A 24715-nucleotide genomic window follows, 5' to 3' on the forward strand; every position below is an offset into this window, starting at 1 on the left:
CACTTTATTTAATCTCCTTCTATTAGGCTGTAAACATGTCACTCTTGTTTAATACCTTTTGATTTTTCATTTGTATTTACTCCTTTACTTTCTCTGATATCTTATTTCAAAGTTTCTCATTTCAAAGTACTCTAATTTTATTATAAATTCATTTGTCTCAGTAGGATTATACTCAATTTTATAATTTATTCATGATTGATAACCCATATCTTTTGCCATTTGGTATATCATATTTAAATCTCCCCACCTCTTTTCTTTAGTGGCTTTTAAATTTTGTGTGTTTCTAACTGTGGTTCTTCAGGTTTTTAATATTTCTTTCTGCCTACTTGTAATTTCCCCCCTTGTCCTGGAAGCTTGAAATTTTGGCTATATTGTTCATAAGAGTTTTTATTAGGGAGTTTCTTTCATAAGGTTACTAGTAGATTCTTTATATTTTCACTTTGCCCTCTGGTTCTAAATGATCTGGACAGTTTTCTTTTATAACTTCCTGAAATATTATGTCTAGACTCTTTTTTATTTGGCTATGACTTTCAGGTAGTCTAGTAATTCTTGAAATATCTTTCAAAGATTTTTCAGGTCAGTTTTTTTAAAATATGAGATACCTTATATTTTCTTCTTTTTTAGTCCTTTGACTTTTAAAACTATTTCTTGTCATACATTTCTATTTGTTACATTTTAATTTTTAAAGAGTCTGTTACCTGCATAAAGTTTTGTACCTAATACCAAATTAATTCCCTTTCAAGTCTTTCTTTTATAGTTCTCATTTCTTTTCTAATCATTTTCTAATGTTCTTGTTTAATTAATAAAATTATATTAGAATCTTTAAAAAATTCTTGCTTTAATTTTTTTTTTTATGAATTGTAGTTGAACTTCTATCCAAGCAATGTTTTTCTTTGAGGCACTGCTTGTAGATATTTTGGAATAATTCTATTCTTTTGGTGTGTGTCTTAGAAATCCCTGTCACCTTAATAACTCTTTAAAAAAAGAATCTTTTCTTTTCTTTAGTCATACTTTCAACTTTATTTTCTGCTTTTGTGTTAGGTTTATACCCTGAATACTTCTGGTCCTTGATACTGAAAAGAATCCACAGAGTATAACCTAGATGGCACAGAATCTCAAGTCCCTGCTATATCCAATTTGAGGAAACTAAAGAAAACAGGTCTTGGGGAGAGGGTTAACTTGGAGAAAGCATGATATAACATGATATAGAAGTGGTATATCATAGCTGTCCTTAAGTATTTGAAAATATACCACATAAAAGAGGGATTAGTTTATTTCTTCTCCTGGTTGTGGTTTTGACTCTTCATTTTGCTATCATACTCTATTCAGTCTTGTTTTATATTCTTTGGGGTTCTCCTACTGCTTTCTCCAGATATTGAGTACTATATATTTCCAAGGATAACAGAGGCATTTCATTTTGGGCATCTGAATGCTTTCAGTATGCCCAAACTATGTGTTTAAGGGCCCTCCTGGTCTGAACTTTGGATGCTCCTGATTTGGATTTATGTAGAGCTAGTAGAAAAATATTATTCCAGCCACTATCACATAGCTGCAAGTCTCTGAAGGTTCAGAGCAATATAACTTCAGGCTTCCCCTTGGTTTGGAAATCTTTCTATCCTTGACTACTTCATATTTCAGATTAGGCTGGAATTCTTTGCTAGACACTTCTCTTTGGGCAGAGTCACACAACTATTTCATGTTTCTGTTCCTTCTCTTTCTAGAACTCAAGAAGAATCCCTTAAGCTTAAGACCACTCTTTACCCTGGTCTACCTTTGCCAGGTAGAGATCCTCTTCTCAGCTTGCATTGATTCTATGACTTGATTATGGGATATAAGCAACAAAACTGCCATCTGTTCCTTTTCTCTGCACAGCATCAGGCCCATCTGTTCTACTTCCTGTATCTCTTTTTACTATAGTGTCCAACAAGAGTTCATAGTTTTTTTCCTACTTTAGAAAACTTCAGGTGTTACACCTCCCAGCTGTTCTTCATCCCAGAATCCACGGAGGTCTATTTTCTTTGGACTGAAAAAAATGTTTCTTTGATGTTTCCTTATATTCCCCAAATAGGATTTTGTTTACTATGTTTTCTAGATGTTTGTTGAATTTGTAGAATTTATTGGGAAGATTAACTGTATTGCTTGCTTCTTCTCTGCAGTCTTGACTGGTCCTCTAGAGCCATTTAATCAAATATTTTCTTGGATAAGGAGGATTTCTTAATTTGTACTTATAGAATGGGCTTGTTTCTAATACCCAGCAGACTGGAGATTATATGACAAAGATATAACATGAAAACATCTATGTGACTTGTGTGTCTTGTGTAATTTGTGTAAGGATTCCATCACCAATAGCACACCAAGTCATAGGCTCTAACTCAAGGAAGATGCTTTATCAGAAAGGATGGTGTCTGTGTCTAGCACTGGACAGTGGTATTTGATACTGTGTATCAAATAAATGGAAAGGTTGTCATTAAGAAGCTATCATCTGAGGCTACTTCTTAAGTCAAGTTGTTAGTTATCTCTCTTAGAGCACTGATAAATAGGGGAGGATGGAGTACTGGTGAATCTTCAGAGATGAGATATATCCATAGGATGAATCAGAAAGGAGAATGGGAAGTTCCTTGTCATCCTCTTCCCTCTCCTTCAAAACATGAGGGGAGAAGATTATTCACACATGGTTGGCCCGAGCCCACTGGCAGGTTAACATCTGTTTTCTTACTATTATATCTAGGCTCTTTAGTTTAGGCTCTTTGTAACATCCTGTTTAGGACCACATATCATTAATCATATGTCAAGATGCTATCTGTATTTCCATAAGATTGTAAGGACAAAGTGTGAAAATGGGTGTCAAATTATTCCCCCTTTCACTTATGCCAAATGGATTGACCATATATAATCTATCTAGTATCTAAGTAGCAAGAACAATTGGATAAAATAGGAAGTTACTCTCATATGTCTATTTCCTTTCACAACCAAACTCCTGGGGGGGAAAAAAAGCACATACTATATTCTTTATTCCCCTTCTTTCTCTCTCATTTTTTCCACCCCTTGCAATTTAATTTTCAACCTCATCACAATTGAAGCCACTCTCTAACTTGTTAAAAACTTCTTAATCACTAAATATATAAGTATTGCTTAGTCCTTATCCTTCTTGATCTTTTTTGACCTTTTTGGACAACCTCCTTTTATATATTCTCCATTGTCAACTTTCTTGGCATTGCTCCTTTCTAGTTCTCTTGATACCTATATTACCATTTCTTCTCAGAATTATTTCTTCAACTACTGTGGATTTAATTATAATTTCTTTTCAGGGAAGTCCAAGATCTATATCCTACCATCCTACTCTCTCTCTTTATCTCATCTTGTATCACCAGATATTCTATGGCATCTCAAAGTCAACATTACTACAAGATAACTTACTATCTTCTCTCACTAAGTCTTCTCCAAGTTTCCTTATTATTATTGAGGACAGCTTTATCCTAACAATCTCTTAAGAGTTCAACCTTGACATAAATCTTGGCTCTTCCTATCCCTCACCCTTATATTCAATCACTTCTCAAGTCTATTGGATTCTGCCTTCATTGTCCCACTTGCATCTGTCCCAGAGGACTAAGGAAGATATGCCATCTATATCCTGAGAGAGGGCCTATAGATTCAAAACACAGAATGAAACAAACAATTTTGGACATGGACAATGTGGGGATTTGTTTTACTTGACTTCACATATTTGTTACAAAAATTTTACCTTCTTTTTTTAAATGGATAGGTGGAAAGGAGAGAAAATAAATGCTCTATAATTAAAAGTAAAATGGGAAAACATTGCCTAGGGACTCAAATAATTTTACTAATTTTATGAGTAACTTTTTAAAAGGTTTCTAACTATGCAGAGTGGAAAAAAAGTCTTTGTCCTAAGCTAAAAATCTTCAAACTGATTTTTTTTGTCTTCTAACTCACATTATTTTGAACAAAAGGGCTATCAAAATTTTTCTGTTCCTCCAGGGAGACAGGGGAAAGGTGCAGAGAAAGGGCTCTCAAGAGAAGATCATTTTCTGAACATGACTCCCAGTAAGTGGAGATAAGCATGGTTAGAGACAATCTATTTCACTTACTGCTCAAAGGAAGGTTGGAGGATAGTGCTCCTCAGTCAAATTTTCCTCCACAACACCTTCTTCTGAGCAACATTCCATATTGCTGCCCTTCAAGCATTCTTTTTATTTTCTTCAGCTAATAGCTCCTTTCCAAACTTGGAATTCCATCTCTTATATTTGTGATTTTCCAAAAATAGCCAGTCACTATTCAGTGAAAAATTCTCACCTTTCCCTTAATACACAGAATCCCTATTTTTCTTCAGTCTCTGTAGGAACTCTTTCATTGTGGCATTAGTTGATACAGATTTCTCCTTTCTCAAATAATAATATATGTATTTATATGTTGACTTGTTGTCCTCCTAACCCCAAGTAGTATATAATTTCCTGGAACGAGGCAGTGCTTTGCTTCTAGAAGATAAGACACTGTTCTTAGAGTCAGGAATATATGGGAGTCAAGATGGCCTGGGAAAATTCACATCAATAACATGAAAGGTTTACTTTGACTCTAAAGTCCCTCCCAATTTTACAATCTATTTTCTTTCACTTTACAGATAAAGAAATTGAGGGCCCAAAATGTATAAGTGACTTGCCCAGGATCATACAAATTATAAGTATCAAAGCTTGAGTTCAAAAGCTCACACAACAAGGAAAAGACTCAAGAAGCAATTGTGTTTGTTTTAAAACCATCCAAGCACAAAGCACCCCTCCCTAATTCTTCTATCTAGATAAAACAATGTACTTGATATAATCTAGGACTTCAGAAGATTTATGATTTCACTGATGTGCATTTTCTTTGCAATCCTTTGTAGATTCTAACCCTTAAATTCCTTCTCATCCATCCCAACTTTTGTCCAATTTCTTCCATAGTTCCTCCATAGAGGAACCACACAATATGATGGAGGATTTCCTCTGGACCTTTTCCCATTTTCAGTGTTCCACTGGCACTCCAATCATATTAATGCGTTCTTCTTTTGCCATGTGACTGGTTCACCTCCTTTTCCAATTATACTTTTCCAGCAAATCTCTTCTTACATATAGAGAAGAGATTTTGGGAAAGTAAAAATGTTAATCAGTTTTTGAAATGTGTCTGCAGTGGGCAAGCATTTACTTACTTTTATCTCTTAAGTGACAATCAATTGTGTGATTAGTTATGTTAATTGTAAAATTAATTTTAAAAATATGAATATAGAAAATCTTATATGTCTAATGAGTCTATATAGTTGTGGCATTTAAATATATGTTAATAATTTTTAGAAGAAAAAAAAGAAATAAAGCAATGCTCAATGTATTTGAATCCCAGCCTCTACACATAGCATCTTGTGCAAAATAAACACTTTAATATTTATTTGATTTGAATTGATTGGATTGGATTGGAATAGAAGAATTAGAGGAACTAATTAGCATAGAGGAATAAGAGTGAATTCTCTTCCCTTTTTACATGAAACTCTCAATCTTCAGACCATCTCTCAAACCAAGAATATCATTCTTGATTCTTACCCTCAATTAAAAATTCCTAGGTATTGCTCTGATAGGTGAAAGTTTCACTTTACTCTGCCCTAATCAGACTACATATTGATTATGTGTTCATCTGGGGGCAACATAGTGCAGTTGAAGGAATGCTAAATTTGTAATTAAAAGACCTAGGGTCAAATTTTCAACTTTCTATTTACCACCTATGCAAGCCATTTAACCTTCATGAATTCTTAATTTTCTCAATTTGTAACTTTTTGGATTATATGACCTTTAAAGTCCCTATCAGCTCCAAATCTCAGATCCTATAATAGATTTTATTTTAGAAAAGTCTTTGATACTGAAGAGAGTCCATAAATAGTGCAACCTGGAGAGTAAAGAGTTTCAAATTCATGCTGTACCACTTTGGAGTATAAAGAGAAGTTAGGAATGTTTAACTTGGAGAAGAGATGACTTAGAGGAGCTATATTGCAGTTGTCCATATTTGAAGAGACATCACCAAAAAGAGGAATTAAGACTTTTTTGGTTTGCTTCTCCTCCTGGATGTGCTTTTGATTCTGCATTTTGTGACCTTGTCTCAGCTGCCATCTCCATTCTGGAACCTCTCTCATTTTGGAGTCTCTTAACCTTGAAATATCACTCTGACATATTACTTCTCCTCCCATTGGTGAGTTTTGTTTTTCAAGGGTTCCATTCTGGGGAAAGTGCCCAGGATATCAAGTTTCATTCCATGCTGTCTTTTTGACTGTCAGATATTTGCCATCATGTCCCAAGGCAGGTACCTTCCTTCCTCTACCCTTTTAATTTCATTTTACATAATGGTGTCCCCAGTAGAATACAACATCTTTAAGAGCAAAGATTGTCTTCTTTTTGCTTTTGTTTGTATACTCAATATCTGTCACATAGTAAATACCGAATAAACATTTGTAGCATATTTCCCATCTGCTTATTCCAGAAGGCAAGACTAAACGTAATGATATAAATTGCAAAGAGGCAAAGCTAGGATTAATATAAGTATTTTACAAGTATCAGATTGCTTGATTCTTGGGGAGGGGGAGATAAGTGAGGGAGAAAAAGTTTGGAACACAAAATCTTACAAAAATGAATGTTGGAATGTTTGGGAAAATAAACACTATTGAGGGAAAAAATCAAAATTAATATAAGGGAATAAAATCTCTTGACGATGGAAGCTATTGTAAAGTAGAAAGAATTGCCCACTAGAACTTGAGAGCTCCATCATAGTGAAAGGTTTCAAGCAAGACTAGTTCACAATTTGTTAGCTACACAATATAAAAGTTGTGTTTCAATATCATACTTAGCCTATAGATATCTTTATCTTTACAACTGTATCTTTACAAGAGGATAGAGTCTGTTTTACTATGATGGGTAGAGGGACTGGATAAAGGACACAAAAAAAGGACTAAGAAGACTTCTTTTTTGAGACACTGAGTTATTTCATTGTCAAAGAGAGTCTGAAGACTTTTCCTGACACAGTTGGATAACTTATTTTACAAAAAAGCATTATGAAAAGAATTTTTGAGAATTCTGATATATTAAGAGAGAGAAATAGTAAGACTGATTTTTCAGAATTAACAAGTGAGGAGGAGCAATGATGATTATAGGCGATTCTGGTAATTATGTTTCTCATCACTGATCCATTCAACTTATTTTATTCTTTGTTAGAATACTTTTAATACATTATATAACCAATAACCTTGACATTTATTTAAGCTTTGGATATTGTTTGCTATATAGCATGATATGAACAAAACTTGATAAAAATGAGATTTTTCTAGTTTAATAAATGATGCTTAATATACTGAGTTAGAAATTCAGAACTTATTAATGAGAGAAATTACCATTGAGGAGACAAAATTAGTACATTTTTGCTTTGGAACATGAAAAGAGAGAAGGTAAATGAGTCAAGTAGCAGACTGAGAGGAGTGAGGTTTGTTGTAGTTATCAACTACAGTGTTGCACCCTTTCACCTCACACTCATATAAGCTTAGAAAAGGGGCAGGCATTCTTAAAACCTGTTAGACATAGGTTCTAGTTTCCTAAAATTTGCTAGAGATATGTTGCAGAATGAATGCTTTTAAAAATATAGATTCAACTGGATAGTCCCCTGATATTTCTTCTAACTTTTAAGATTCTATATTTTTGAGATTCTGTGATGCTTCATGTTTTTCTCTCTCCAAGGTGCTATCTTTACTGCTTTGCCCTGCTTTGGACTTGTTTACTCATTGATCCTGATCTCCTTTCTAACTTGATAGACAAAGTACCTTTCTGAATTCCTGATTCTGACCTAGGTCTGTTTATGTACTTGGATTCCAGTTTTCCTTCTGCTACCCCCACTTGCTGTTCACACATGCTCATACACACATGCTCTTTCTTTCTATCTTTGTCTATCTGTCTCTCACACAGACACACCACAGACACACAGACACACACACAGACACACAGACACACACACACACACACACACACACACACACTTGTTCTTGATATTTATCTCTAGCTCTACTATCCAACACAAAACAGTTAACTATTCTTTTCTTTATCCCAGTAGAGTTCAGGCCCTAGTGCTTCTCATATAATCTACCACTACTATACTACAATGTTCCATTTTCCAAACTACATGCTATTCTTCTCTGAATTAGTCTTATTTTTTCCTGTTTCTTTGCCTTTGTTGTTATCTCTTGCAATAATGCTACACTTCTGACCAACCCTCTTATGAATATCTTACTATTCTTAAACCTAAAGAAGAGAAGGCTTGGGGGCCAGAGAGAGCATGATAACTGTTTTTCAAATATTTGAAGTGCTATATGGAAGAGGATTAAGTTGTTTTGTTTGGATACAGAGAGCAGAACTAGGAGCAATGAGTAGAAGATTCAAAAAGGTCAGCTCAGGTTTGATCTTGGCAAAAAAAATTATCAATCAGAACTATTCAAAAGAGGAATGGGCTGCCTCAGGATGTACTTGGTTTCCTTTCAATGAAAAACTTCAAACAAAGACTGGATGGCCACTTGCCAGGTGTGTTACAGTTGGGAATTCATTTTTCAGATTATAAATTGGACTAGCTTCTTAAAGTGTTCCTTGTGACTCCGACAGGGTCTTATAACTGAATGTAAGGGTCATGAACTTATGATTTATTATTAGCAAGTATTTGATTTGTATACCTATTTTACATACCTATATATCAAGGGTCATGTAAAAACTTCTCAAGTGCAAAGAGGTCTCAAGTGAAAAAGCTTAAGAAGCCTTGGGCTATATGAACTCAAGTCCCTTCCCACTCTGAAATTGAGATTCTTTTCTTCTTAGTCCCAGATCCCATACATGGTCCCTCTTTCATAAAAACTTTCTGAATGTATTCTAGTTATAATTGATCCCTTTTCTGAATTCCTGCAGTGCTTTTACTCTCATAGGATACAACACTATAAAATAAGGCAATAAATGATATTTATCTTGGCCTTTTTCTTTTCTAACACTTGCCTGGAGGTGAGCTCCATCCCCTGTGTCTTAGCATTCTCCTCTGAAAAAGATGGTAGAATGGCATTGCCAAAACAAACAAATAAACTCTAAAATGTCAATTTGAAAAACATTACTACACTGTTTGAATATCAGGATTCACAGAGGAAATTAAAAAGACTTTTACTGCAGGCATGTAGGAAGCTAACAATCTAATGTGAGATTACAACTGCTCTTTACTGAAAATTTCCACTGAATTCACATGAGATCTTTGTGGACCAAGACTAAAATCTTAAGTAAATCTCATTATTTGAACATTCTTTGAACAATGGCATTTAGTAAACTGATTGAGGTTTAGAGAGGCATAAAAATTAAAAGAAAAGAATTACTTATTGTTGGAGGATGAATAATCTCCAAAAGTTATTTTAGCATTTTTATATAACATTTTTCTTTATAATATCTTTTGTGTAGAACTATTTATTGCAGATTTTAGAATGTGAAATCTCAGACTTTCATGTGATATCAGTGAGACCCCTTGAAGTAATAGCAATTCAGGTAATAATTCTTGCTTTATTAAAAAATCCCTATAACTATGCAATCACATTAAAAACCACTTAAGATGTGTCACATATATTCATTATGGAAATAATCTTAATTTCACTGAGTTTGGTCCCAAAGATCCTTTTCTTCCTCATTTGGGGGGATTTCCAAAACTCAATCTCCTTCAGACCATGATTTATGGCTTTTTCCCAATATATTTCAAACTTTAAATGTCCTGTAACCAAATTACCTTGAAAAACATTGTCCCTGAATAGATGTACTTTAATATGAAAAAGATAGATAAAAATTTTATAGTTTAATAGCCTTAAAATTAAGGGCATTTATATGTCATTTAAGATGACAAAGGCCTTTGCACTTTCTCCCTAATGCTTTAAAGTCTTGGCTTTATGGCAGGTGAAAATGAGCTTATCTACCTCATTTCTCCATCTTTCAAATCAGCTACCTGATTTAGTCTGATTAACAGGCTCTGCAGGAAAAAAAATCATATTCTTTTTTTGTTTGTTTCAAAAGGTAAAGCAGCAATAAACTGGGATTGAAGTATATTTGCAAAGCTATGAAACAACTGGATCAATTTTTAATTACCATACATTGTACAAAGATAGGGGAATTTCACCTTCCAAAGTCTCTAGCCTATATATGTTTTAGTACATCTTCATAGTAAAGAGAATTCCCTTCTATGATATTTTGGACTTTTTAGAAAGACTTTTTCCTTTCACCTGATTCAGATATCTTTCTTACATAAGTTAGGCTGTTTGATCCTGGTTTTTTTTATTTTTTTATTTTTTAATACATATTGCTTTATGAATCATGTTGGGAGAGAAAAATCAGAATGAAAGAGAAAAACCATGGGAGAGGAAAAAAAATAAAAAAAAATAAGTTAACATAACATGTATTGATTTACATTCAATCTCCATAGTTCTTTTTCTGGATGTAGATGGCATTTTCTGTCCAAAGTCCCAGAGAAAAACCAAGTCTTTCATAGTTGATCATCATACATTCTTGAAGTTATTATATAAATATATTCCTGGTTCTATTTGGTTTGCTCAACATTAGTTAGTGTAAATCTTTCCAAGTCTTTCTAACATTGGCTTGTTTATAATTTTTTATAAATTTATTCTGAGACAATAATATTCTAATACCTCAAGATATCACAGCATATTCAGCCATTCAATTCATGGGCATCTACTTGTTTTCCAATTCTTTGTTACCACAAAAAGAGCTGGTAAAAACATTTTTGTACATTTGGGTCCTTTCTCCTCCTTTATGATTTACTTGGGATAGAGATCCAGTAATGGCACTGCTGGGTCAAATGCTATGTGCAGTTTTATAATCCTTTGGGCATAGTTCCAGATTGCTCTCCAGAATGGTTAGATCATTTCACAACTCCACCAACAATGCATCAGTACCTCAGTTTTCCCACATCCCCTCCAACATTTGGCATTATCTTTTCTGTCATCTTAGCCAATTTGAAAGGTGTGAGGTGGTACTACAGAGGTTTTTTTTTTTTAAATTGGGATTTCTCTAATCAGTAGCGATTTGAAGCAATTTTTCATATAACTTTAGATGGCTTTAATTTTGTCACCTGAAAATTATCTGTTCATATCCTTTGATCATTTACCAATTGGGGAATGTGATCCTTGTTCTGTTTTGAAGTGAAGTTTCAAACACCAGATACAATTAATATAGCTATCTCATTGACCAGATTAGCATGATTTTAGGTATCTGATTCAATAGCCCATTGTTATTGATCAGTAATGACTGCCATATTGGTTGCATATAAGAAAAAAGGCATTGCAGACTCCTTTCAAACTCTTTGGCTAGCAGTATGGTATAGTAGAAAAAGCATTAGAGTTGATGTAAATAAACATAAGATAAGTCAGTTTACCTCTTTGAGGCTCTCCATCACTCCATATGATCACAAATCTAGAGCTGAAAGGGATCTTAAAAGTCATGGAAGAGACAGATTCTGTGAAGTAGGTCAGAAAATTCCAAGCTCTCCAAATTTCCCCTATGAACAAAACAAAATTGCTCCTGGGGAGAACACAGACTAGTGAAAAACAATTAAGACTCAAACAGAACAAAGGTTCTCCTGGCACAACCTGAGAAAAGATTTAACCAATGTGAAGTATAAACACCTTTAGTCTAGATCCCCCAAAACAGCAAGGGGTGGTGGTGGTAGCCGGATTCAGAGATAACCTCAGTCTGAAACACAGGAATTTTCACTTTCCTGACAGTAAGGGGAATCAGGAGAATGAGTCTGGGAAGACTGAGGGAACTTCAGCTGATTAATGCCAGGCCCAGCTGTATTGCAGAGACAAGGCCCTGAGTGAGAAGGAACCAACATACCTAGTGAGCGCAGAAGCAGCAGAGTAGGGAAGCTGTTGACTGAAGGCACTCACAGAAGGGTGAAGTTCTTGGTTTGGGGTTTCAGACCAAACAGGAAGCCAGAGACACTCCCTACCTCAGGATTAGTGCTTACACTAATAAATTCTTATTAAAAAATAATTAGAAGGCCAAGGAAAAATAATCTGACCATAAAAACATACTATGGAAATAGAGAAGACTAGATTCATTTTTAGAGGGGGACATTAAAGTAAACATACCTCTCCTATGCCAAAGAATAAGTTAGATACCTTTCTTTCCAGAAATAATTTGTAAAACTCAAAAATGACTTTAAAAACCACATGAGAAAGATTGAGAATTAACTTTTTAAAAAGATCCATCTAAGAAAAACAAGAAGAATATGAAAAGACAGTCAACTAACTGGAAAAAGAGATACAATCTTCAAGAAGAAAACGATGCTTTGAAAAAAGGAATTGAACAATTGACAATGTTTTCTTTTGTTTTTTTTCCTTTTCCTGTCTTTCTTTTTCTCTTTTTTTTTTGTTTTTAATTTTAAATAAATAATTTTATTTTAAAAGAGGTCATTGAGTTCATCTCCTTTTTTATTTTATAGATAGGGAGCCTGGTTCTGAAAGTGGTATGTGATTATCCCAAGATCAAACAGTCAGTAAAGGTCTGAGATGGGATTCAAACCCAAGTTTTCCTAATTTCCAGTCTAGCATTCTATACACTAAATCATGCTACCTTTCATTTTTAGTTTTGAAGGAAAGGGATTATTTGATCTCTAAGGTTTTGGGAGATCTAGACATATGATTCAATGATAACTATATCACATAGTGCCACCAGTTTTTCCATTGTTGCTAAGACATCCTTTCTCGACAACTATCATTAATTAGGTGTATGACCTTGAACAATTTACTTATGATATTGGAATTGTAGACTTAGAATTTTAAGAGAATTTGGAAATCATCAAGTCCAACACTCTCATTTTATAGTTTAAGAAACTATAGTACAGAGAGATTGTGACTTGCCCAACTCCATACTATTTTCCTGAAATGAGATTTGAACCAAATTTTACTAAGATAGGATTTGAAGCCCTATTTTTTTTTCAACTCTGGTACTTTATCTGCCACATCAGAACTTCAGGGCTTCGATAGTTATATGATAAATGAATCTTGTTTCAAGAATTAAATGATAAAGCAAGGGTACTGACTATTTAACATTTTCCTGTTACCAAATGGTCCTTTACATAATTTTGAATATTCTATGAAATCCACTGAAATTCCCTGAATAGTCTTTTTTTTCATATTTAATTCAGTTCAATAAGCAATTTATTAAACAACTATGACTTTCCAGAAAGTTCTAAATGTTAGCAATAAAAAGGCAAAAATGAAACAAGACTGTCATCATGGAACTTATGTATAACTTGGCAGTGGGGAGAGTGGGATGTAGAACAATATATACACAGATTAGAAAATACAAAATATATACAAAAGTAAATGCCAATTTTGTATTTCAACAGTCTGGTGATCCAAAATTTTATTCTGGTCTTTTACTTCAGTGCTCCGATTTATTTTTTGTAAGTTTTGGTATTCAGATTGGTTCCAAAGCAAAATAAACAAAAAAAAAATCACTATTCCACTCTAAGACTCAGTTTTTGGATTTCCCTTAAATCAGTAGGTATATTATACGATTTTAAAATCCCTGAAGCTGTACTCTTTCTTGCCTAGCACTACCTCATTTGCTATCTAACTAATTTAAATTGTGGGTCACTATAATACCCATAATCTTGATTTGCATTTATTTTTCAGCAAGCATAGCTTTGTAGCCAGGTGGGTACACTTTGATATTCTCCCCCATTTTCTAGAGAAGGACACTTTTAAAATTTGTCATGTTCTTTGGGATGGGAGAGAAACAAACAAGTTGATTCTAAGATAGTCAGTTCTCTCTCAGGCAGAATGGCCAATAGTAGCTATAGAAGTGGCTTTTGCATTAGGTAAGGGCTGAGTTTCAGTCCCTCTTCAGGAGATAGAATACTAGTAGCATCACCCTAGGTAAGTTATTTAAATTCTTAGAAGCCCATCTTGGCAACTCTCTTCAAAATGTAAATTTCTTTTTTGTTTTGTTTTATTTATTTATTTTCAAAACGTAAATTTCACAACAGTTATTGGTCAGCTTTGGTGGTTGGAGATGGGGGCAGGGAGAAAGTGGTTCTAAGGAAGAATTCCAGAAATCAATGAAATCATAGTCTTTAAGAAAAAAAAATATATAGTGACATTTCCCTATCACAATACTTAGTGTTCTAATGTGAGTCTGACCCAAGCAACTCTCTAAATCTCTCTATTATGGTTCTTTTGTTTATCCCCCAGCTCTCTTATTCATTATAATATCATTACTGGCTGTTCAGAAAAGCTATTGATGTTTACTGAAGTATCACTTAAACTGTCCTTACCCTGATTCTTTTTAAGATTAATGGTAGGGTGGGGAGCCCTCCAAAGAGATGGTAGGGAAGAAAAGAGTTTTCTTACTGTCCTTGATATTTATTTTTCTGCTAGGATTGTACAATCTAAATCTAGAGGAAGGGACCTTGGAGACCATTCAGTTCTGTCCTTTCATGGCATAAAAAGGGAAAATAGCTGAAGGTATATTGAACAGGTTGACTAAAACCACTGGTCTCTTGGAGAATTGCTTATAGTAACATTCATTAAGCACATCTGTCTTTTTCATGTAATAGTACTTTCATTTAGCCTCTTGCCAAATTGCAGAGCATGCTTTAGGGAAATAAAAACTGTGTGTTACAGAATGTAACTCAGGAAACAACATTATGCTTTTTTGCATCTGGAGCATCAGTGGGAAGAGATTCAGACACTTGATTCCTTCCTGCTGAGCATCTGTGGCTGACTTAGCTTGAGTCTGGGGTCAAGACAATTGAATCAAATCATCAGCCTGAAATAAGAGTAAGTTTGATTCAGGTTAGTGGGGGTAGGAATTGGACACAAAGAGGTGAGTTTCTGAAAGAGTACAAATAGTCAGTAGGAAATAAGGTCAAGAATTTAGGAAGTTAGTTTCAGGTTGCTAATTCAAGTCCTAGAATAGTAGAAGTTAAAGCCAGGCAGGGTGGAAAGCTTGCTATAAATCATAATTTGAAATGGGGCAATGCTAGAAAGGCAGCTCACTGACAGAGAGGAGATGGCACTGTTTGATGTCTTTCCCTGGTGATATTATATCTCTGTTGTCCTACAGTATACAGGTTAAAAGGTCTATTTTAGCCCACCATAGATTTCTAGCAAAACACCTATTTCTCTGCTATTTACAAAATGAAGATTTTATGATATACACTTGCTATGCATGGTTGATCTATGTTATTAGCCCCTGGAATTCAGAAATACTAGCTAAATTTGGTTGTAGGTACAAATCAAGAAAAAAAGTTTTATTTTTTTAAAAATAAAGAGTTTAATACCGCCATACTAACTTCTGTATTTGGAGCTTCTGTGACAGTATAGATAATACATAAAAACAACCATGCCTTTTATGTTCTAATTAATTGTGTTTCTGGTTTCCAGGGGTTTTTCTTTTCAAAAAGAGATATAATTAAAGCCTGGGGAACTAGGCAACAATCACACAAGAATTGGAGGGCTCTGGAATATATTAAAAAAGCCTAGAATCCAATCTTGAAACAAAGCTATCATACTACTTAAAGTGTGAGCTATTATATGAGATAGGTCCAAGGAGATTTTCCTTTTGGAAAAGGAAAATGTTATATCTATCTGTACAAAATGTATACTTGCTTTGGCTAGTTGATTGGGGTTAGGTACTGTACTAACTATTGCAGTTTCAGTTAATGGCATCAGCTTAAGGCTGCTTTGACAGATTGTATATAAATGGGAGTTGGCAGATTTCTTAATATCACTATCTCTGTTCATATGAAAATGGGATTGATTGGAAGGATAACACTATTCAATCAGGGTGCTCTTCGTTAAGAGCTAAGAAGGAAAACAAAAACAGAATTACTTTTAATTTTAAAGGTCATTTATTCATTCAGTAAGCAATAAATACATGCCATAAATGTTCTAGGCACTCTGTTTGGTACATGAGATAAAAGGAAAACAAAATAAAATGAAATAGTCCATGCTTTCTAGGAGTTTATATGATAATAGTAATAATGATAACAATAATAGCTAACATTTATATAGTACTTGATAAATGCCAGGCACTATCATAAGAGCTTTACAAATATTATCTAATTTAATCCTTAACCTTGGGAAATAAGTACTTTGATTTTCCACGCTTTAAAGATGAGGCAGATAGAGGTTAAATGGCTTTCACACAGCTGGTAAGTGAATAAAGCTAGATTTATACTCAAACTTCTCTGACTCCAGGTCTTCTACTGGAGAGATACAAGATGTATACAGTAAGTGCAGCATATATACAAAGCAAATATAAAGTCATTTAGGAAGAGGAAACATAACTGAGACAGTGAGACTAGAAATAACTTCAATTATCATGTAGCTCAGTAATTTTATTTGAGAGACAGCATAGCTTAGTGAATAGAATATCAGTAAATAAGCATTTATTAAATGCCTACTGTGTGCCAGGCATTGTATTTAGTGTCAGAAATACAAAAAAAAATTGGTCACTATTATTTTTCTCAATGAGCTCATAAGTTAATGGAGGGACACAACATGATAATAACTATGTGTGAACAAATTATATACAGGAGACATTGGAGAGAAGGCAGTAGGGTAATAAAGTAAAGTTTTCTAATAGAAGAGGAGATTTTAGCTGGAACTGGAAGAAAGCAAGGGCAATCAGAGGCAGAAGAAGAAGGAGGAGGCATGGAGGACCCCAATAAAAATTCCTGGAGTCTAGATGCGATTGGGGTTATGTGACTTATTTATAGTCATACACAGAGAATAAAAGTTAAATGTCTGAGACTAGATTTCAACTCAGGTCCTCTAGCTTCAGGGCCAGTGCTCTATCCACTATACCATCTAGCTGTCTTCAGGGTATCCTATTTTTTGAGAAATAGAAAACGTCAGTATTACTGGATTGTGGAATATAGAACAGGACAAGTAAAGTATGGGAAGACTAGAAAGGTGTTAGAGAACAAGTAATAAAGGGCTTTGAATGCCAACCCGAGGACTTTTTAAATAATCCTGGAGTAACAGATAACCACTGGAGTTTATTTAATGGGGAGGAGGTTATGGTCAGAACAATATTTTAGAAAGATTAATTTGATAACTGAGGGGACAATAAAAAGACCAATTAGCAGATCATGGCAATAAATAGTCTAAGCACGAGATGATGAAGGCTTGTACCCCTATGGTGGAGTGTCAGAGAAGAAATATGGGGCTTAAAATTAAGATGATCTAGATTTAAATTTCACTTCTGATACTAGCTCTATGACCTTGTACAAATCAAACTCTCAAAGCTTCAGTTTTCTCCCACATAAAATGAAGCAATTTAACTTAAATGGTCATTGAAGTCCCTCCCAACTCTAAACCTATGATCCTATGATTCCCAGGTGAGGAAATTTCAAAGGAAAGTAGCTTGCTTTGGTCATGAAGCTGATAAATGACAGAGCACTAGTCTTTAGGATCCCAGTTCACCATTCTTGCCTTCTTTGCCTCATTTACATTTCCTTCTTATGTTCTAGATGCAAAGTTGGATGGGATTGATGATTCAAAAATATCTACTATATGTAGAGTCTAAAAATATTTCTCTCCTTTTATATTTATAAAGGGAACAGAAATGAAACAAAGTGAAAACCCCTGCTAACAAAAGGAGGCATTTTCACATTTACAGAACACTGGTAAGAAAGAACAAAGAGGGACAGGTAAGTAACCCTCTGAATAGGACATAGCTTCCATGAAAGATGTTGCATTGCATCTTTACTTCAATGAAACTGCTGCCTTTCAGGCAGATGGACAATGAGAACATAGAGCTTCAATACCAAAAGAAATCAATTGCTATTTATTAAAGAACTACTCTGGGTAAGGAGTTGTGCTAAATACCTTACAGGATATAAAGAAAATATATCTGGGAAGGATTTTAGAATCATCTAACCTAATCCCCTCATTTTAAAAATGAGGAAATTTAGACCCAGAGGGAGAAAAAAAATTTATTAAGGTCACACAGGTTACAACTAGTAGAAAAGACCAGTATTGAATTTGTATCTTATGATTCCTAAATCTAATGTAATTTATATTACAGTAATTCATAAAATGAAAGAGTTTGAATGGATCTTAGAATTCTTATAGGTGGTCAGTGAGAGATAAGACCGAAAAAAGCAATCTAAAAGGCTTCAGATATTAGGCTGGCTAACTAAGAATTCCAAGACCCACGTACTATTCCTTCTTCTTACTCATTTAAATGATGTTATTTTCAGCTATAAATCTATCAGTGGCTTTTCAGGAACCAATGGTCAGTCTCATTAAAATATATCACAGTAACTGTAGTACAAAAAACACGAATATTTATTCTATAAGTTATATGATACCATGATATAAAGTCAGATATGAAACTTTCTAATTTCTGTAAAAAACTACTTCAATTACTTAAATCAGATATTTACTGAAAATTTCTACAGTATCATTAAAGACCCAAGTGAAATCAGGCTCTGATGGACTTTTTTCTTTTCATTATTTAAATTGATATTTTCTTTCCAATTACATGTTAAAATAATTTTTAACATTAAAAAATTTTTTTTGGAGTTCCAAATTCTACTCTTCCTTTTCTCTTTCCCTTCATGATCTCCTCCCCTGAGATGATAAAGAATCTGATATAGGTTATATGTGTGCAATCATGTAAAACATTTCCATATTAATCATTTTGTACAAGAAGAGTTGAAGAAAAAAAAGGAAGGAAAGAAAGAAGGAAAAAAAGAAGGAAGAAAGGAAAGAAGGAAAAAAGAAAGGGAGGAAAGAAGGAAAGGAAGGAAAGAGGAAGTAAAAAGGAAGTAAGAAAGAGAAACAATAAAATAAAGGAAAAGAAAAAAAATAGTATGCTTCAGTCTGCATTCAAACCACATCAGTTCTTTCTTAATTAAAAATAATGTTTTAAAATTTCAAAATACATGCAAAGATAGTTTTCAGCATTCACTCTTGCAAAACCTTGTGTTCCAAAATTTTCTCCCTTTCTTCCTTCCATCCCCTCCCCTAGAAGTCAGTAATCCAATTTTGGTTAAACATGTGCCGTTCTTCTATACATATTTCCATAATTATCATGCTGTACAAGAAAAATCAGATCAAAAAAGAAAAAAAATGAGAGGGAAAAAAAAAGCAATCAAACAACAAAAAAGGTGAAAAATGCTATGTTGTGATCGACATTCAGTCCCCATAGCCCTCTTTCTGAATGCAGGTGGCTCTCTCCATTACAAGTCTATTGGAATTGGCATGAATCACCTTACTGTTGAAAAGAGCTAAGTCCACCACAGTTGCATATCAGATCTTTCTCTGGAGATAGATAGCATGTTTCATCATGAGTCATTTAGGTTGTCTTGTATTATTGTATTGCTGAGAAGAGCTAAGGCATCCACATAGTTCTTCACCATACAATATTGCTGCTGCTACTATGTACAATGTTCTATTGGTTTTGTTCATTTTGCTTTGCATCAATTCATCTATATGATATTCAGTGTCTCATCAGGAATAACAGTGATTGGTATTTGCTGAGAACATGTTATGTACAAGGTATGGGGCAAATTATTGTAGAGGATACAATATTTGTATATTTAGCTTCACATTTTGCAGAGTATTTTCTTCAAAACAGCTCTAGAAAACAGAGAGTGGATATTATCTCTATTTCACAAATGAAGAAACAGGATGTCAGAGAGGGAAAGTCATTTTCCCAGGGTCACATATTGGATAAATGCAGCATGTGGATTTGAATACAGACTTTCTCATTCCAGGCTTTTTCTGTGATACTACCTTGTCTTCTTTTAGTAGGGAAAGTGAAGATAACACATACAAAACACAAAGCAAAATAAAAAGGTCCCAAATGCATGAGAGATGTAGGAACAAAGTGCCAGAAGAGTTCAGAGGAATGAATGGTCATTTTCTATTGCAGAAACAAAATTTCTCAGAAGAAGCCATGGTATCATAGATAGAGAACTGGGCTTGGAGTCAGGAAGATCTGAATTAAAACTCCCTTATAGTTGTATGATTCTGGAAAAATCACTTAATGTCTGTCTGCCTCAATTTCCTTATCTATAAAATGAGGATAATAATAATACCTATCCTCCAGTATTACTGTAAGGATTAAATGAGGCTTTAATTTTTAAAGCATTTAGCATAATGGTGGTCACTATATGTTAGTGATGATGATGGTGATGAGAAGGACAGAAGAGCCTTTAGTCTTAACAAGAAATAAACTGTAGCTGTCTTAATATTCTCAAATAGAATTTTTAAAAATCATCTACATTTTCCACTGTATCCTTCCCCAAACCCACTGCTTATAAAAATATTTTTTTAAAGAGGTAGAAAAAAAAATCCTGCAAATTTAAGCAACATACTGAAATAGTCTGATATTATTTGCAATGTACCACATTCATGTTTGCCCATCTTTGTAGTGATGTGGGAGTGGGTTGGAGAGGTACTTTCTCATATCTCTTCTTATTCATTTTAATATCACAGAATTAAATTTCCAATTATTTGTTGTTTTCATTTACATTATTGTATCATTGTGTGCATTGTTCTCTTAGTTCAACTTTACCTCAGTTCATATTCTTGATACTTTTTCTTCTTCTTTATTTCTTATATCATAGTAATTATTTCTTTAAGGTATGCGCTGTCCATATAAGATGCTTATATCTACACAGAATGTTTAAACAAATAGGCCAAAAGCTTGATGAGAGGTACTGATAAATATCACCAAAATCTGACCTACCACTCTCCAACAAAAAATGTAATTACTACCTTCAAAGGAACAGGAGGATTACCAGATTAGCTATTTTGTTCTCCCCTGAAAGAGGTGTACAGGACAAGAATTATATCTATTTGTTGTCCAAAATATTACTTGTTGAAGAGCATGATTGATTAAGAACCAAAAACCACTAGATTTCTGTGTCATTATCCCTTATAGGGGAAAAGATACCCCAAACTAACATCAGCAAGTTTGACGTCTAACAAATGTTAGAGAAAAGACCATTAGAAACAAAAGTTAGAGAAGTTCTCCTGGATAGAACATGTCGAATAGTGTACAAGAATGAATGAACATTTTAGATGGAAATGAGATTAAATCTTGCTCCAACCAAGAAAAAGACCCTAGTTTCAATAAGTGAAATTTTGTAAACTTTTAAGAGCATGAATATTTGAAGGAGCCAGCTTTCCTTGTATATCTTCAAGAAAGTCTTTCTCTTCTTCCTCCTTGGAGTCATATGCATGACTTGAAGAAAGAATGAAGAATGTTCCAAACTCTTCCAAACTTTTCCAAACTCTTGCTAATTCTGTCCCTCTTTCAAGCACATAACATTGCATCAATAATCTCTCTATCAGTTAGGAACCTCTCATGCAAAATGCTCCAGCCTTGTCTAGAAGCCTTAGACATTAGAAGCCCTAATGGCATTCATATATATATTCATATACATGATTTTATTTATTTATTCCCCAATGGATAAATATATACTTTTTAGTTTTAGTTTTTTTTCCCCTACAAGTGCTGCAGCAAATATTTTTGGCATATAGTGAGCCTTTCTTTTTATCACTGACCTTCTGCAATCATTGAGTCAAAGAATGTAGATTTCTTAAACATTTCCTTCACAAAATTCCAAATTAGCACTATTTGAATAACCAAACCAATGGAATCTTTGCTTTCATTTGTTTCCTTCTTCATTTCAAATGTTTCCTTCTGGTATCTTGAAGGTTTCTAAACAAAAGGCTCCTAGTTGTCAGTGAATTACTCTGTTACTTGCATAGATAGAACCAGCTCTCAGCATTATTTTGAATTCCCTCTCTGTGTCTGTGGAGGTCAAGGCTTGACATCCCATAGCATGTGTACCAAAGGTAGCTCAGGAGATTATTAGAGTGGCACTGGCATTGGTAGTCTAATTAACAGCACAAGAAAGGGCATAGAAACATACAAATATTCTGGCCAAACAGGAACTATGACAGAATTCTCAGGGGTACCTGTTTTTGGAATGAAGCAAAGTGGTAGATTGAAGCAGCCTGAATTATAAATTCAAGGACAGGGAATATTGCTTTGAAAGAGGAAAAGGATGCTTAAAAAAGGAGAAAAAGGATTTTTAGCCCCTTTTCCTATTATCTTTTTTCACTTTTTGGAATTCCTGTATCTCTTCAAGTGTCAGCCCAAATGTCACTTTTTAGGTATACAACTATACAAATTATATATTATACAAATATACAAAGATGAAGCTTCTATATATCATAGATGTATATTTGGGGTCTGGCCCAGTTTTGTGGATTGTAGGAAGAGCAATGTGTTATCACCACTAGCAATCTAGCTGTGAGGTGAGGAGGAAAGAAGTTAAAATTCTAGACCTCCTGGGCTGAGCAATCTCTCTTATTTTCAAAAGAGGTATCTGTCTAGTGTTATATCTAAAAAGAAACAAAAACCATTTCCCCCAAATATCTCAAACCCTGAAGAAAGAAGCTAAGAAATTCAGAACAAAATGAATTCCCTAATTGATCTCAAGATCAGAGGATTACCTTTAGTTTACATTCATCAGTTTAGCACTTTCCCTCAAATGCTGCTTACAAAAAAACCCATCACAAATAAATAGTAAATATCTTTGTTAAAGAAAACAACAAACAGAAATTGGAGAGGTACTCATTGGAATATATTGAAGAACACACAGTTAGGAGCAGGATAAGATCTTAACCCTGTGATGAATGAAAAACCCAAGAAACAGTTTCTGGGTAATTAATAATCAATAAATAGTAAATAAAATGATCAATGGCTTCTCTTAGAAAACCAAAGATTCCCAATGTATACCCTCAATGCATGAAATACCTTTGTAAAGGGATAACCTTGGTAAGCAATTAGTGGACATTCAATGGGAGATAGGATAGGAATTTTCAGTTCTTCCTACTGAGAATGTGACTTGATAGTGAGACAGTACTTTCAACAGTTTTGACAGGGAATCCATTATCACTGCAGAGTTTGTTTTCTTCTTCAGGGGTTATAAGGACAAAGACTCATTTCCTCAGAGAAGAACTCATTTTAGATTCCAATCTGTTTATACTCTGAACTAAAGTTCTCCTAATTGGGTGAGGTCAGACCCAGCACAAAGGGGCTTGTTCTGAGATGGCTAGGGTAATCTTATTAATCAGTCATATTTTTCAGAGATTGACTGGCCTTCTATAAGAGCTGGGATGTAAATGAGGAAATAAAGGAGGAAAGCCAAAGGATATGATAGGGGAGAGTTTTTCTTATATTTTGGTTCCAAGAATCCTAAACATCCATGCAGAGAGTATTATCTTTCACAAATTTCTCCACTGAAGTATGTGAAATATGAAGCCTTTGTGGAAGGGCATATATATATATAAATATATACATAAAACACAATGTAATTATATATAACACAAATATACATGTGTGTATATGGTAGTTATGTATATTATAAATTAATTGCATATATATGTAAATAACACATATATTACCACATATATAATTTTTATCTAGCTGTCTGTGTCAGTCTGTCTATGTATCTATTTTCATTTGAGTTCAACTTATTTATGTAACTGTTTTTCATTTGCATTTAACCCTTTGAAGGCAAGGCTTGTTGAATTTTTTATTTGAATCCCTAACAACTGTAATAGTCTTCTGCTGGGCTAGCCCAGGTCTCAGATGCTAAATAAATATTTTACAAATTGAATTGATTGATTCCCTATTTAGCTCTTCTATTTCTGCTATTCACATCTTCCTTTCTCCCTTGTCAACCATTGAATCCATATCTTCCCTAAAATCTCTATGTTTTTTTCCCTAAACTTTAGATTAGATTGACTAAATGAAGATTTAGCAGATACCTTTTGGAAGATTGGCCACCTTTGTCATGGACAGATCTTCACAGCGTATATGGGGCATTAGAGTTAGAATATTTGGGACCTAGCATTAGAAATACCATATTTGATCATGTAACTTTTGTAATATCAAATTAATGGGGAATCAGGGAAGGGACTTGTGCTTCAGGATAAGAAATAAAGCACTGCTTTTGGAGCTTCAAAGGTGTCTACTAATTCAGGCACTCATTTTTGCCTAAAATAAAATCAATCATTCAAAAAAAAAAAAAAGGAAGTACTATATTTGGAGATAACCAAACAGTGCAGTGGATAGAATACTAGGCATGGTGAGTACTGTGGAGTTAGGAAGAACTGAATTCAAATCATGCTTCAGACACTTATTAGCTATGTGACTGAGCAAGGTCCTCTTTCAGCCTAAATTTCTTCATCTGTAAAAGAGGGATAGTAACAGTACATGCCTTCCAAGACTGCTTTGAAGCTCAAATAAGACCAGATATATAAAGTGTTTTTTAAAGCATACAATGTTCCATAAAATGCAACATAAATGCAGCTATATTCTCAAAGTAAATAAACACACTTATCATTGCTATTTTAGAGAAGAATAAAAATACATCTCTGGCTCAACATGACTCAGATACAATAATATGTTAGGTTTGGGTTCAATTAATCTAGGCTCAAATGTCAGTTTTGCTACTTATTACATATAGGATCCTGCCTGGAAGATATCTTATATGACCTAAATTGATCTCCGACATCTCTTCCTACTTTATATCGATTATCCATTGCAGGGACCCAAATATTCACAGAAAG

The sequence above is a fragment of the Antechinus flavipes genome, chromosome 1 (genome assembly GCF_016432865.1).
Source record: "Antechinus flavipes isolate AdamAnt ecotype Samford, QLD, Australia chromosome 1, AdamAnt_v2, whole genome shotgun sequence".
Taxonomy (NCBI): domain Eukaryota; kingdom Metazoa; phylum Chordata; class Mammalia; order Dasyuromorphia; family Dasyuridae; genus Antechinus; species Antechinus flavipes.